At 42.5% G+C, this 16,250-nt stretch overlaps 1 protein-coding gene across 6 annotated transcripts in view; it reads right to left on the bottom strand.

Moving 5' to 3' along the window:
- htr4 (5-hydroxytryptamine receptor 4) overlaps positions 1-15,931 on the bottom strand; it is a 184,908-nt gene extending 168,977 nt beyond the window's left edge. For 2 of the 6 annotated variants that reach the window (XM_078231103.1, XM_078231108.1), the window contains exons 1-2: positions 15,488-15,931; positions 14,636-14,699 (exon numbers count right to left, since the gene is read on the bottom strand). The gene's annotated coding sequence lies outside the window, so the exon portion shown is untranslated. Of the gene's footprint in view, positions 1-13,059; positions 13,750-14,635; positions 14,700-15,487 lie in introns of those variants that run through there. The other 4 variants (XM_078231104.1, XM_078231107.1, XM_078231105.1 and 1 more) reach the window with 2 other exon arrangements.
- Positions 15,932-16,250: the final 319 nt, after the last annotated feature.

Raw genomic sequence — 16,250 nt, 5'->3', positions numbered from 1 at the left:
TGACCAGAGATCATGGAAAATGAGACATAAATGCAAGTCTTTCTTTTCTAAAGTGAAGGATGAAATCTGGGCATATTTTGTCTCCTCCTTCCAATACAACTGCTCCTGAATGTGTAGTATGAGCCAGAAAATGCCATTTCTGAGTTGGTGCTCATCCAGTTCAAACATTACACCCACTTCATGCAATGAGGCAAGAAGAATACAACTCGTATCTGTCTACCAACAGTCCCTTCTCTCTCCATCTGGCTCCCCATTCTGTCTGCCAAAGAAATTTGAAGGACTTTATTTTAAGTGGGGTAACATTAGCAGAGTTTGCTGTCTTCAAGTCTTACCTGTGTTCAATACCAAGAAATGTAATTAAGCAGCAACCTGCAACACAAACGCAGGCCTGGATTCTTCTACAAAACTCAACCCAACAAGCCTCCACTACAAACTCCCTTTGTACTCGGTTAAAGGTTATTTGTATGGAGGGTGGGGTCTCAGCAAAATCACAACCACTGAAAGTGATGCCATCATTGCTGAAGAAGAAAGTTCTGCCAATGCAGCTGTGAGATTGCTGTTGTAGTACAGTTGATAATCAGCTCGGAAACCCTCCCACCAGTTCCCCATTATTCCCCGAAGGAAAGAACAGTGTGCGTGAAGATATGCTAAAAAAGCAGAGACAGAAGCGATGCAAAAAAAACAGATTTATCCGAGAAGTGGGAAAAATTGTCCAACTAGACCATAGGACCATAAAATGTAGGAGTAGAAGTAGGCCATTCAGCCCATCAAGTGGCTGAGAGCAAAGCTTTCAGCAGGTACATTCTTGAGAAAGAATGCATTGAAAGTGGACTAGTATGAAGCACCATTTCCTTTCACCATTACAAACACCTTCCAAGCGATAGATCCAGGAAACACCATTAATAGGGTAGGTGCCAAGAAATTCTGCTGGTGAAATGTGCACCAATCGCCAATGTAATCTGTATGCAGTGAGTATGCAAAGTGGTAGTCCTAGTGGGACAGAGGAAGGGAAATAATGATTTTCCATTATTGTCCAGTTCCATTATTACACCAGGAAGAACAGAGGAGACAGTTGCCCATAATTTCCTAGAACATCCTTATGAAATAGAATTATTTTTCATACAAACTTCAGCTTATTCACAATAAATAATGAAATGATATAACCAAGATATGGGTTCAACTGGGAGAACCTCCTTGTATATGGTTGGTTGAAATAATCTATTTTATTCTAAAGGCAGGACAATTAGCCACAAATCAAATCCATATCCATGCTAAATTCACCATTGCAACCATTGTATCCGACTAACTTGGACAAGATGTTTGTTACCTCACCAGAAATCTCCCCTTGTCAGGGTTGGGAGAATAATTAATTGCTCGCTCTGTCAACAAAGGTACTTAACACTTTTGTGAGATGCATTCTGAATCCTTATCTCTAAATTGCCATATAGAATAGCACTTGGACCACATCCAACAAATCTTTCTTTTTTTTTGTTTCACAGATCATAATGGTGACCTTCTTGCAAGAGCCATCTATCACATTGAGTCAGTTAAGTAGCAATTTTCTATGACTCAGTCGGACTGCTTACATCACAGATGTTCCAATATATGATTTATAAATTGTTAGTTGGAATCCTGTTTTGGCTTCCCAATGTTCTAAAGAATCTGATTTTCAGTTCTGCAAACTTTAACTAATTATTATTGCAAACTTGTGTGTTTTCTGTCTCACCTCCATGCATTGTCCAGGTCCTCAGCATTCTCCCAACACTCCGTCCTCCCTCTTCCCTTCATTTTACCATCTCTACTTCTCATTGAAGAAAAGGAAACAAATATAATTTCCTTCCTCTGCAAAGCCCATTTCATTATTAAGGGACTTCAAAGGGCAAGAGGAATATAAGGGGTCACTTTTTAGACGTCATCAGTCGGTAACCGCCAACCTTTCCACGGACATTTCATCGAAAGAAAAGAAAAATAGAATTTAACCGAAAGTAAAACAGAAATCCTTCTATCTCATGAAGTTCTACCTTTTCTACAAAGTGTCAAAATTTTCTTTCTGTATGTGTATCATATCCATGGCAAAGCAATTAACCGAGCAGTCGATTCAACACCCTCCCCCCCTCCCCCCCTTGCCCTGTATCACAGTTAACAGACAGTCACCTAAAAACAATTACATTTTAGGACAAGCAGAGAACATTCAACTTTCCACAATATTAAACAAGATCTATTGACAGCTTATACACAACAGAATTTTAAAAAAATATATTTATCAGAAAAATATCTTAACATTTATGTCACTAAGTGAACATATTAGTTTGAGTATGGTATAATGTTTTTGCACGTTTCAAGATGGGGTATGTAAATACTGAGGAATGGAATATTTTTCTCTACTGCGTTTCGGTGTTAGCGGAAGCATTTAGTAACTACCTATTGCATGAACAAGTGCAAAGCAAAATACACTCTATCCCATGGCCACAATGACCAAGGTTTTCTCAACAGGTTAGGTACAGCAAAGTTGTAAAACAAGTTATAAATTTTGGTGTACCAGTGCACTAAGGACATCTTCACCCACCACGTTAAGGCAAGGGGATTTGAGGACAAACTTTTTCACCCAGAGGATGGTGGGAATCTAGAACTCACTGCCTGAAAGGGCGGTAGAGGCAGGAACCCTCACAAAATTTATTTATTCATTTATTAATGTCACAAGAAGGCTTATTTTAACACTGCAATGAAGTTAATGTGAAAATCCCCTCGTCGCCACACTCCGGCACCTGTTTGGGAGGATTTAGCATGGACAATGCACCTAACCAGCATGTCTTTCAGACTGTGGGAGGAAACCGGAGCACCCGGAAGAAACCCACACAGACACAGGAAGAATGTGTAAACTCCACACAGACAGTCACCTGAGGCTGGAATTGAACCTGGGTCCCTGGCGCTGTGAGGCAGCAGTGCTAACCAGTGCTAAATTTAAGAAGCATTTAGATGAGTGTTCGAAATGCCACAGTATGCAAGACCACAGACCAAGGGCTGGAAAATGGGATGAGAATATACTGATGCTTGATGGCTGGCGCAGACACAGTGTGCCAAAGGGCCTCTTTTTATGCTGTAAAATGCTATGACTATCTTAATACCAACTTCAGAATATAATTGTCCTCCCACAGTCTTTTCCAATTTGACTTCCCAATGCTACTTCCCCATAAATAGATGTCTGAGGCGGAAAATTCACGCAAGGATGACAAGTGAAAACCCACATCCTAAAATGCGATATTACTGTGTCAATCCTTGATTGTTAATTTTGAAAAAATTAAATATACTTTAGTATTGGCCAGTTTTTAAATGGTAACATTTACTGTTACAATTCACTGAACTCAATGTCCATGTGGTTTATTTTATGAATTTCCGTGGTGTCATTTGCAGAATCCGTTTCACACATATAGGGATTGTTTCTCTTAACATTTTCCTCTCCAGGCTCAAAATATTTTGCTCACGACTATGTAAATTGTAATTGTCATGGGAGAGATTAGTATTCATGATGAAAAGTTCTCGGAGTTAATAGATTTTCTTGTAACTGTGTAGATCTATGACCTTGTTGACAATAATTTCATTAACCTACATATAAACTCATTTTTCATATTAAATCCTGATATTTCTCACTGAGATGTTAAAGAACACATGAGCCAGAGCCAGGATAAACTGTGCAGATTTTACACATGCATTCATTTGACTTGATACTTCACAGTTTGCCGTCTGGTTTCTGTAAGTTTTATTGCTTCTTGTTTAACAGAAGAGCTCTGTTTAAAAGCAATGCCAGACTATTTAAACTCTGTCCATCTCATATCCTTCATTAAACTCTCATACTGCATAGTATCCTCAGAAGGAACATGCAATTCTATTGTTTACTGTACAAATGCCATCCAACATAATGATACTAGAGAATGACATGTACTTATAAACATCTCCATACCCATATAGGGGCACTTCTGTAATACAGATTGACCTAGACTTGATTTGATTTATGTGATGGTGAGTGATCCTGTGTCATGCTCATGTTTTCAACCTGAGACCCATAAAACTTGAAACAAGTTTCACTGCCTTTGAGCAGAATGTCTTCATTACATCAATAGAATTCCTTGTCCATGTTAACTGTGATCAGATTATTTTATGTGCACTACCTGATTCATCTAATTTTCACAATGAGATTCTTAACGGGGAACCTGCCCTCCCCCTCCACGTTGATCCAAAGCTTCAAAACTAGTCCACTTTTTGGGAAAGTGATTGTTCTCATCAGACCAGTGCAAATGTACTTTCTATGTAGCCATATATTCCAATGAAGTATTGAAGTAATGAATCAATGTATGTCATAAACACAGATTTAGGAGTAACCAGGAGTAACGAGTCTCTCATTGGTAATCTTGGACTGATTCTTAGATGCTCAACAGTGCACATTCCTGTGAAGGAGGGTATTGATTTATATTTTACTTGGTTACTGGATGATTTTGTGTACAACTGCTTAGGTCTTTGCTGTAAAGCCTCAGGTCAAGTTATCTGTTGGCTGGCATATCAAATAGGAACAGCAGTTCGCTCCCTTTACGTAGCTATTTAGCTGATTTTGGGGGAGTTGGAGTATAGTTCACGGGTCAAAGAATTCCTATGTTAATGACTATCTAATTGCCAGTGCTAGATGAAGTAATATCTACATATGTAAACTTAGGCACCTAACAAAAACATGTATGTTTGTGCAGGGGTCAAATATGGCTGAGGGCAAGCTTTTGATGTGACTCAGGTTGAAAGAAGCTCCAAGATAAATCCAATCATAGGCGCTTGCTTTCAGAGAAACATAGTAAATCTATTGCACAAAGGCTGGCATTAACTCAAACTTAATTGTAAACATATAGTATGGTGGTCTGGCACATAGAGAATTAATGTGGGACACAGTACAGTGACGTAAGAAGGTACATGAGCCAGACCCAGGGATCTGTGTGGTGTTGAGCAAAGACTAGTAAAGACCTAAGCATGGAGATGACCCCTCGCCTTTAACCTATACTGTATATGTGCAAATAGTTTTACTTGTTAATAAAGACTTACAGTTAACCTACTGAAGACTATGAAGGCTTCTTTAAGAGACACAGTTCTGCGACCAATACTCTCCAAACATGGTGGCAGTTGGGGATCAAAAACCCATAATCTTGCTAAAATGCTAAAATAAGCTGAGATGCTAAGGCTAAGAACAAGAAAAAACATCAATGAAAACTCTGACCTGAGAGAAGCTCCCAACAGAAGCTAAAGGTGCAGAGAAACTTTGCCAGAAAATGCTCCAGAGAAAAGATCTGGATGCTGAAACAGAATTATTACTGCAGCAGAAGAGTCTACTGGATCTACCTTGGAATTCCAGCTTCAGAGCACAGAGTCCACAGAGACTGCAAGGGTGAGCTAAATCTTTGAAAGTTCCAGGCTTCAGCCAGCCCTGAGACCCTTTCCCTAATTCAGGGTGGGATTTTCTGCCTGCGCTCATCTAAAGGCCAGAAATTCCTGCCTGAGGTCAATGGATCTTTGTATGGTTTGCCCCTGCCCACTGCGATTCCCATGGCGGACGGGATGGAAAAATGCCATCTTCAGTATCAGAGGCGCCAGCCTGTCGCTAAAACTCAATTCCCCCATCAGAGCCCTCACACGTTGCCTTCGGACTTGTAAGATCAGAAGAATTAATTATTTATATTTCTCACAAATGTCATGACTGTCCAGCTCAGAAAATGGCAAGCAGAATTTTAAATTTGAATACCTTGTTACTCATCGAAGCAAACCATGGGATGAAAGAAGTCAGCACATAGCTGAACCAGGCAGCCATTACTGAGTTAAAAAGTCAGAAAAAGAGGAGGCGAACATGCTGCTCTACTCTATAGACCCAATTGTAGATGACATGATTGTAAGACAGCATTATCTGACAAATAAGAGGAGGTTTGACCTTTATTTTAACTTGCAAAGCAAAGCAATTGAGTATTGGAAAGAACTAAATTCAATAAGGGATTCCAACTGCCCAGGGAACCCATCAATTCCTTCATAAATGATCTCTTCTATTGGATGACAAAGAGATGTGAATACACAGATTTAAAGTCTGAACTCATCAGAGACAGAGTAGTGTGGGTGTTACAGTTGATATACTCTCTAACCTCCTACAAGCTAAAGAAGATCTAACCCTGGACAAGGCAATCCAGACAATTAGACTGTCTGAACTCTGCAAGTAGCACAAAATGATCTTAAGGGGAGATAATAAAGCATGGGGCAGAAGCCAACCCTCAATCTACACTATCAGGACATAAGGACACAGAGACAACCATGGTGGCACAATGGTTAGCACTGCTGCCTCACAACGCCAGGGACCTGAGTTTCCGGCTTGGGTCACTGACTGTGTGGAGTTTGCACATTCTCCCCATTTCTGCGTGGGTTTCCTCCGGGTGCTCCGGTTTCCTTCCACAGTCCAAAGATATGCTGGTTAGGTGAATTGGCCATGCTAAATTCTCCCTCAGTGTACCCAAACAGGCACCGGAGTGTGGCGACTAGGGGATTTTCACAGTAACTTCATTGCAGTGTGAGTGTAAGTCTGCTTGTGACACTAAAAAATAAATAAACTATAAACAATCCAAGTCAGAGAAAGCAATTTCCAAACCAGCCAGCAAAGCAACCTTGCAAGCGTTGTGATGCAAGGTGCCCTCAGAGGAGAGATCAGTGTCCTACAAGTACAGCCCAATGCTTCCACTGTATCAGATTGGGACACAATGGCCAACTGCACAAGCCAAAACCCCAGAAACACAAAGAAGACCCAAAAATAATACACAATTTTGAGACCAAAAACGAGAAACGATCCAGCCATGCTTCTTGGAACTACCTTATATTAAGCCGCAATGCCTGTGATGAGCTGTACCTCCTGCAAAGGATTGATGAGATCAGCCAACAAGTGCTTGGCTCAAAATACAAGAATGAGTTCCCAAAGCTCTTTTGATGACTAGTCCATCTGAAAAATGCATACAAGATCACAGTGGGGGATGATGCTAAGCCAGCTTACATTTTCACTCCATAAAAAGTTCACCATCCCCTCATGAAAAAAGTACAGCAGTAGCTGGATGAGGTGGTGAACATGGGAGTCATCTCCCCAGTCCAAAGATGTGTGGGTTAGGTTGATTGGCCATGCTAAAATTGCCCTTAGTGTCCGTAGGTTAGAGGGAGTAGTGGGTAAATATGTAGGGATATGGTGGTAGGGCCTGGGTGGGATTGTGGTCGGTGCAGACTCGATGGGCCGAATGGCCTCTTTCTGTGCTGTAGGGTTTCTAAGATTCTTCTAAGAATCTTCTAAGATTCTAAGTACAACCTACTGCAAAGTACTCCAGAATGGTCTCAAGCTTAAAACTGAACTGGTCCCTCTGCATCTGCGGCAACCTTATAAGCTTAACAAGGCCATAATGTCCTCAGTGAATGACAGCCTGACTAAACTCTCAAAGTGCAACGTGTTTTTGAAACCAGATGCAAAGATTAGAGTCTGGCAGCTTCCTCTTGATGAGAAATCCTGGTGCTAACAATTTATTACTCCCTTCAGCAGATTCTGCTTCAACTGCTTGCCCTTTGGAATCATGTCTGCCCCAGAGATATTCCAACACACAACCTCAGACATTTTGCACAACCTTCAGGGGGGTCATCTGCCAGACAGACTATCTCTTCGTTCACAGGATGACATTGGAAGAGCACAACAAAAGGCTCCTGGCAGTCTTACAGCGGCCGCAGGAAGCAAGGTTGCCGCTGAATGAGAAATGCAAATTTTCTAAATCTTCCATTTGGTTTCTGCTCCACATCATCATCAGCAACAGAGGTATCACAATGGACCCACAGAAAACTAAGGCAATAGGTAAGTTCCCCATCCATTCCTCAGTTCCCAACCTCCAGCATCTCCTGGGGTTTGTGAACAGTACAGCAATGTTCTTGCCTAATCTGGCTGAGGGTTGGCTTCTGCCCCATGCTTTATTCCCTCCCATTAAGGTCATCCTATGCTACTTGCAGAGTTCAGACAGTCTCATTGTCTGGATTGTCTTATCCAGGGTTAGATATTCTTTAGCTTGTAGGGGGTTATAGAGCATATCAACTGTAACACCCACACTACTCTGTCTCTGATGAGTTCAGACTTTAAATCTCTGTATTAACACCTCTTTCATCCAATAGAAGAGATTATTTATGAAGGAGTTGATGAGTTCACTAGGCAGTTGGGCTCTCTTCTTGAACTTAGCTCTTTCCAATACTTAATTACTTTGCAAGTTAAAATGAAGTTCACAGAATCCTTGAGACACCGACTCAAGAAAGTCAAAGCATGGTACTGGGGCCTGCAGCAAGAAGCAGTCACTCACATCAAGGTAATGTTGCTCGCCACTGACATTCTGGCCAACCATGATCCAGCACTGCCCACTACCATGGCAGCAGATACTTTGTCCACAGGCCTCAGGGTGGGCTGCTTTCAGGTGCTACTGGATGGAAGTTGCCCAACAGTGTATTACGCTTCCAGAGAGCTATCGGACATTGAGACAAGATATACTGTCATAGAAAAGGTGGCTCTCGTGGTGACATGGACATGTGAAGAATTTTCTGACCATATTATCAGCCTCCAGGTTACAATCAAGGGGGACTGTAAACCTGTAGTCTCCTTATTGGATGAGATGGAGCTCATAAAGATGCCTCCCTGGACCCAGAGGTTTTGCCTATTCCCTAACAGGCCTTGGAAGAGGTTGGGTGTCAATGTGTTGGTCTACAACAACAAATCCTTCCTGATAGTTGTGGGCTACCTCTCCAGATGGGTAGAGGTAAAACAACTTTGTACAGAAGTGGTCATCAAAGTGCTAAAAGAAATGTTTGTGTGGCATCCTGGATGAGATCATGTCCGATTATGGCCCACAATTCTCTAATGAATGTTTCACACTTAGCAGTCAAAGTCAGCTTCCCCCGCTGCATCGGCACCCCAAGACAAATGGAGATGTGGAATGAGGGGTCCACATGATTAAAACCCTCATAAAAAAGAATGAGAACTTTCCCACTGCTCTACTCACTTACAGGTCAATCCCCTCAGTATGGACTGTCCCCATCCATGCAAACTTTGCACACAACTTCCAATTCCATTCAAGAAATGAATGCTAGTGTTGGAAATCTGGACATTCAAACAAAAGATCAGTCATAGAGAGAGAAGCAAGCTTCAGCTTACAGCAGGAAGCATCACACCAGACACTTGCCACAGCTGCAGAATGGTGACAAGGTCTGGATTATGGACATCAAGAGAGAGGGTAGAGTCCTCAGACAGAATGAGGACCAATGCTGATCCTACCAAGTTGGCATGGCAGTGGGCACAGTCAGGAGAAAATGGAGAAGATTCCACCCTATCCCTAGACAAGCTGCTCTCATTGCAAAGTGGAGAAATGTTGAGGAAGGCACTCAAATCCTAGTCCAACCTGCAAGCCAGCAGGAAGAACCAGAAATAACAGAGTCTACCACTCTTCTGACCGAATGTTGAATGAGATATGAAAGGGTTACAACCAGACCGCCGTCCCTCCAGACCACCTGAACCTGTAAGTGCAAGGACTTGAAGGGGATGGGGGGAGATGAGATGGGATAGTGAAAATGTTATAATAATGCAAATCCAGTAATAGCAATAAAGGCGGAAAGGTGGCACAATGGTTAGCACTGCTGCCTCACAGTTCCAGGGACCTGGGGTTCAATTCCGGCCTTGAGTGACTGTCTGTGTGGAGTTTGCACATTTGTATGGGTGCTCCAGTTTCCTCCCACAATCCAAAGATGTGCAGGTTCAGTGGATTGGCCATGCTAAATTGCCCCTTAGTGTCTCAAGATGTCTAGGTTAGATGGGTTAGCCATGGTAAATGTGTGGATTAACATGGATGGGGCAGGGAGAGGGCCTGGGTGGAATACTCTGTCAGAGGGTCAGTGTAGACTCAATGGGCCAAAAGGCCTCTTCTGCACTGGAGGAATTCTATGGTAACAACAATATAAATGTATGAGACTGATAATTGTTGTAAGACATGAAGTAAACAAATGTAACTCTATGTACATTAGAGAAAGACTCGTAGGACAGTATAGTATGAGGGCCCGACACATACAGGGTTAACGTGGGACTGAGTATAGTACCGCCCACACAGTGATTAAAGAAGGCACATGACCCAGGGATCAGTGTGGTGTTGAGTAGAACCATAGAATAGAATAGAATCATAGAATACCTGCAGTACAGAAGGAGGCCATTCAGCCCATCAAGCCTGCACCAACAACAATCCCACCCAGGTTACTATCCCCGTAACCCCACATATTTACTCTACTAATCCACTGACAGTAAGGAACAATTTCACCATGACCAATCAACCTAACCCGCACCTTTTTGGACTGTGGAAGGAAATCAGAGCACCCGGAGGAAACCCACAGGTTCGAATCCTGCCATGGCAGATGGTGGAATTTGAATTAAAAATCTGGAATTAAGAATCTACTGATGACCGTAAAACCATTACCAATTGTCAAAAACCCATCTGGTTCACTAATGTCCTTTAGGGAAAGAAATCTGCCATCCTTAACTGGTCTGGCCTACATGTGATTCCAGAGCCACAGCAATGGGGTTGACTCTCAATTGCCCTTGGGCAACTAGGGATGGGCAATAAATACTGACCAGCCAGCGACGCCCATGTCCTATGAATGAATAAAACAAATTCCTGGGCTACTTGATTTTTGGGAGGATTTGCGCTGATTGCTCTCAGTAACCTGTGTCCGATACTCCAGACAAAGTGGCTCCATTGCAGAATTACGTATCTCTTACTCCTCACATACTCTCTTACATGAATTCAGACCGGGTTTTTAACATAGTCATGCTTCACAGCCCCTTAGAGGTGATGTGGACCCTAATGTGTATGTGGGGGCTTTTTAAAAAGTGAGTTCAAAAGGCTCCTCCCTCTGTTATAATGTAATCAATGGTAACATGCTGTGAGGGTCAGCTGACTAGCTGATCTGATGGACGATGCAACCAATGGCAAAATGATGTATAAATCATTTTATACATGATACGGTATAAATAGAAAGCAGATGGGGATTGCGGGAAGCATTTGTGGCTCAGGGCGTAGCTTGAGTGGTGATGTAATGAAGTTTCTTTATTAAACCTTTACTCTGATTTACTTTGTGAAGTTAGCTCTTATATTGCTTGTTACTGGAGTACCCTTACTGCTGGATCAACAGCCAAAGCTCCCAGGCCCTTCTACCCACCCTGCATCTCCAAGCCCATCGAACCACTATCCACTTTCTACAGCCAATGAACACCACAGTGTAAAGAGGGATCATAGAATCCCTACAGTGCAGAAGGAGACCATTCAGCCCATCAAGTCTGCAATGACTCTCCGAAACAGCATCTTAACTCGTAGAGGCTAGTATAGACCTAAGCACGGAGTTAGCTCCTGGACTGTAAACTTTATTGTACACATGTAAATAGCTCTAATCGTCAATAAAGATTTTCAATTAACCTACTGAAGAGTATGAAGATTTCTTAAAGAGACACCGTTCCGAAACCAACAGCCTCCCAACAGAACATTGGATGAATATTTACTACCAAGTTTTGAGTGGTATCAAGTGTGTCAGTTAAAAGTACTTGGCCCAGTTCTCAGATGCTGCATGTAAGACAGCATGTATGTAAAAATAGGGAGGCTAAATCTGAACTCCATTCTAAAATCTTGAGGGGAGGTAAATTCATGCTTAGGCATACACATTGAGACAAAAGGGAAGAATGTATATAAGTGTGTGTGTGCAATTACAACCATGCGGTCACATCTAAGTGCAAATTTTGAGTTTGAGAACAACTCAAATATTCAGACTTAAGGTTTAAAGAAATTGAACTTCCCTAAAGTGTTCTCAAAACAAATAATTTTCCAGTGACAAAACCATTGTTCTGACTGTTTTATAAACAATGATTTCATTAAGCCCTTTTCCTATTGTATTAGTCTATATTGGAGTTCTATAAAAGCAAATCATTAAAACCGACCAAACCTCCGAATAGAGTGAAAGCAAAGTGTAACTATAGATTACCATGGCAGCGTGTTTTCTGGACCAGTTTATACTGCGACATCATTTCACACAGATAAGGATGCATTAAACTACTTTCTAAGAACACAACATAGGTCACGGGAGTGGGGGGGGGGGGGAGGATGAAATTATATCTGTAGCAGCAATGAAAATTGAAGATGGGATCTTTGCAGACGCCAAGAACATATAACAAACCAATCTTTATCTAATTTATAAGGATGATCAAGTATCTTGGTTTGGAAATGTGGGGGGAGGGGGGCTGCTGGTCGTAGCTGGGCAACGCAACCCTAAACATATTTTTCTACATAATTAGCCCCAACTGAAACCGCGAAATTCGCTACCGAGTTTGATTTTACCATGATCTCTGCACGCTGGCGCAGATTAAACTGATGTGGAGATGCTGGCGTTTGTCTGGGGTAAACACAGTAAGAATTTTAACAACTCCAGGTTAAAGTCCAAGAGGTTTATTTGGTAGCAAACGCAGATTAAACTCGCAGATAAATGCACCAAATTTTACACGAATTAATACAAGCGCTGTATCATTTTCATTTTCTTAGTGGACGCGTACTGAAATTAAACCATTTGTAATTCATATTTTTTTAACTCACATCTAGTTCGAGTTCACTAATTGTCCTGTATATTGATAACAGCCTCATCTAGCTCTTATTGCTATTACTGGAGCCCTACTCCAAATCAGTAGGGTTTGGAGTTCTTTACATAGCCCACGTATTTGCATTTTACGGCCCCAAGTTATATTTTAACAGTTTAAACGAAGACGCACACACACACACACAGGGAACGAGGCACAGAGACATTAGAATGCTTTATGTTGCCCAGTTCAGCAATCATCGCACCATCTCACTCCCTGCCAAGTCTAACCATTGGAATCTCAGACATATCGGAATGCCATCTCCTGGACGCCTCTAATCTTGCAGATTGCAACAAGCACAAATTCTCACCTACGCCTTCACTCACCTCAAATCTCATTCTCAAGCAGTGCCATCCTCAGGTAACTTGAAGAAATCATAAATCTACTCGTTCTTACTCGTTCAGTGCTTAAATGGACAATGATTATTTGAAAGTTGTGCTGTATGGATGGATTTCAAGCCTTAGTAACAGGGTACAGGGGGCTGTCTATAATTTGCCCCTCGCCATGCCCTTCATACTCTCGATTTTTTTTCTCCAGGAGTTGGAAGTAGCTCCCGCGCTCTTGCAAAGCCCACACCGGCTTCTTCCTGATAGTTGGTGACATGTACTCGGCTGCGTTGGTTCGGCAAGTCAAGTTCAGTCGCATCTCTGAGTGAATATGCATTTGTTAGAGATCCGGCAGGTTGTGCAGAAAGGGAGAGGGGGGAAAACGCAAGAATGAAATGCTTCGGAAGTTTACTTAGGGTTGTAATTAGTTATGCGACCCGCTCCAACTCCCTTGCATGAAGATTGAAACTGTGCATGCAGTATATGTCAGTTTTGAGTGTCGTGGCCCAGATTTGCAAGGCAAATGTCTTCCATTTGTGCATTCTATGCATTTTACAAGGGATCCACTGAGCGTTATAGTAATCGGCACTTTACTGTGGCTGCCCCCTTTATGTCATCAAGGAAATTCCGTGGTTACTTTCCTGCGAATTTGCTTTCTTTGTTTTTCCCTGTAAAACATTGCGACTTAAATTGCTGCCCTTCGTTAATTGGTCTACCTTTTAGTGGCCGCTTTGAATGTAGCTGTTTTGAACACGTTGACATTTGAAACACACCTTGTCATTATCAGATTCTATACATCCCTCAGGGTGTGGTCTGCTACCTTGGAATGGACTTTTTCCACCAATTGCAGAAAATAGCCCCTGATCCTAACCCTAACCTTTACCCATTCTCTCAAATGCCAAGTAAGAATTAATGAGACGTGTTCAGGTTGTACATCATTTGGAATATCATAACTTTTTGTTGCTGGATTTTCTGTAAGGCGATTTAAATTGCAACAAGTTCGCTTTTTTTATGTTTCAGCTGTTCAACAACTTTCTGTAGGCAGTGCACAGTGAAATAAGATAAAGATCTGGAGCAAGTTAACTCCTAACAGTGCTTTGATCTAAGCTGAGACAGTGAAGGGGTTGGAAGATCAAGCCATACACATAGAGGACAGTCTGTAGGTGGGAACAGGTTACCAGAAAGAGTGGTTGAGGGCACGACTTTAAGATTAGATGTAATGGGAGAATGGTATTTAAAGTTTATTTATTAGTCACAAGTAGCAATTAAGTTACTGTGAAATCCCCTAGCCGCCACACTCTTGCGCCTGTTCGGATACACTGAGGTACCAATGCACCTAACCAGCACGTCTTTCGGACTGTGGGAGAAAATCGGAGCACCCGAAGGAAACCCACATGGACACGGGGAGAACGTACAAACTCCACAGAGACACTGACCCAAGGCCGGAATCGAACTGGGGCCTCTGGTGCTGTGAGGCAGCAGTCCTAAGCACTGTGCCACCGTGCCGCCCAAGTAAATAAGTTCTGGGAGATAAAATCAAAGTTCTTCTTTGGGTTAAACTATTCTGTAATCTCACCTCACTGACTGGTTGGAGATCAACTTGAACCAATGGCGATTACTCAATGGTTGATTTTGACAGTCTGAAATCAATGAACGAAGAATTGGAAAGTTATATGGAAGGTCTAAAAGCCGAGCATGTTCTCAGAATCACACAACAAAATCGCTTCACCTGTTATTTCCCATTGAAAAGAGCGGCTGTTGGGTTGACAATTCTATAGCGAGTGAAAGGTGCGACATTGGAATGGGGCAGAAGGATTCACTGAGCAGGTTGCCTCAGATGCACTCCGCGTCTCGTTTTCATCAAGATTTGATAATATCGCAGCGTGGGTTTGCCGGAACGCGTGGCGGCTTTTATCTCTAAACTACCCCTGGTGTTTACTAACGTTTCAGTGTTAAGTGGCCGCTGTAATTTTTTTTGTCGTTCCGCGATGCGATAACATTAAATCTAGCGATGTCCTAAAAGATCACACAAGACCTGCTGTAGGTAGCTGCAACATTCCAGTTTTTGCTGTGTGTAAATGCTGGAGCAATTATATTCAACCACTGATCCCTAACCAGCACCCGCTTTCCACACATGCTTAAGCAAACTACTTAGAAAGTCCCAAATAGAATCGAATGACACTTAATGTAATCTATTTTGATTACAAACATCGTCTTAAATCTACAAGAAGGTCAAGAAAATAAGCTACAAGGTAAAGACTAGTCAAAATGCCAATCATTTGGTCTCTCAGTAATTTTCTCTGCGGCAGACTCCAAGTGAGAACCCACTGGATTACATCCTTCCCGTTCTCTTGATCAACTCCCCATCTAAAGCGGCATAACATCGCCCTGGCGTAGCCAGCACAACTTAGCCACAAATAGGTCTTACCATTTCAGTCCGAGGAAAGTACGTGGTCTAAGTGACATGTTTCGCATGGTTGACAAACGCTGCTTGTCTTCATCTCAGCGGCTGTGCTCGGAAAAGGCTCGGCGGGGTCACCGTCTGAAGCTTAGTCAGTTTACAGTCGCAAATCATCCACTTATCGAGTCTCCAGCTTTCTAAAGTGCCGGATTTGGGAAGGGTGCTGCGGTGACGTGCGGTGCTGTCAGTCACATCTCGCTCTGCTGGGCAAACCGAGGGGACTGGCTGCCTCTCTTTCGAGAAACTGAGGCCACTTTTGAATTAACAACTGTGCATTTTTTACCCCCTCCCAAAAAAAAATGCTAAACACAACTGGGGGACCGGAGGAGCTGCTGGTGGAATGGCAACATCCCCCAGAGCATGTCACTGAAAAAATAACAAATCCTTCTAATGAACTGAGCTCCCCTGCGTCTGGCAGGCTGGTTGGAACTGAGTGGGTCGAAGGGAATAATAAACGTCTCTTTGGGTTTCAGGAACAACGTGAGATGCGCCGCGGAATGGAAGAGTGGAGTGTTATTTCTTCGCAGACAACGGCAGCTTGGCACTGCATCGGTCCCAAGCACTCAGAGACCTCCTGACAACCGGAGAACTGGCTCAAGTAGCAAAATCATTCACACAGCAAACTCCCAACGTGAGAAGATTTCGCAGTAACGCTGGATTATTGCCACAGTCCTTCTTCACAAACGTTCTGGAGATGAAGACATACGATTTGACCACTTAGTACATGCCA

This window comes from Mustelus asterias, chromosome 16 (assembly GCF_964213995.1).
Source record: "Mustelus asterias chromosome 16, sMusAst1.hap1.1, whole genome shotgun sequence".
In the NCBI taxonomy this organism is placed as follows: domain Eukaryota; kingdom Metazoa; phylum Chordata; class Chondrichthyes; order Carcharhiniformes; family Triakidae; genus Mustelus; species Mustelus asterias.
The sequence above is the reverse complement of the archived record's forward strand: the minus strand, read 5'-3'. Positions and strand labels throughout refer to the sequence as shown.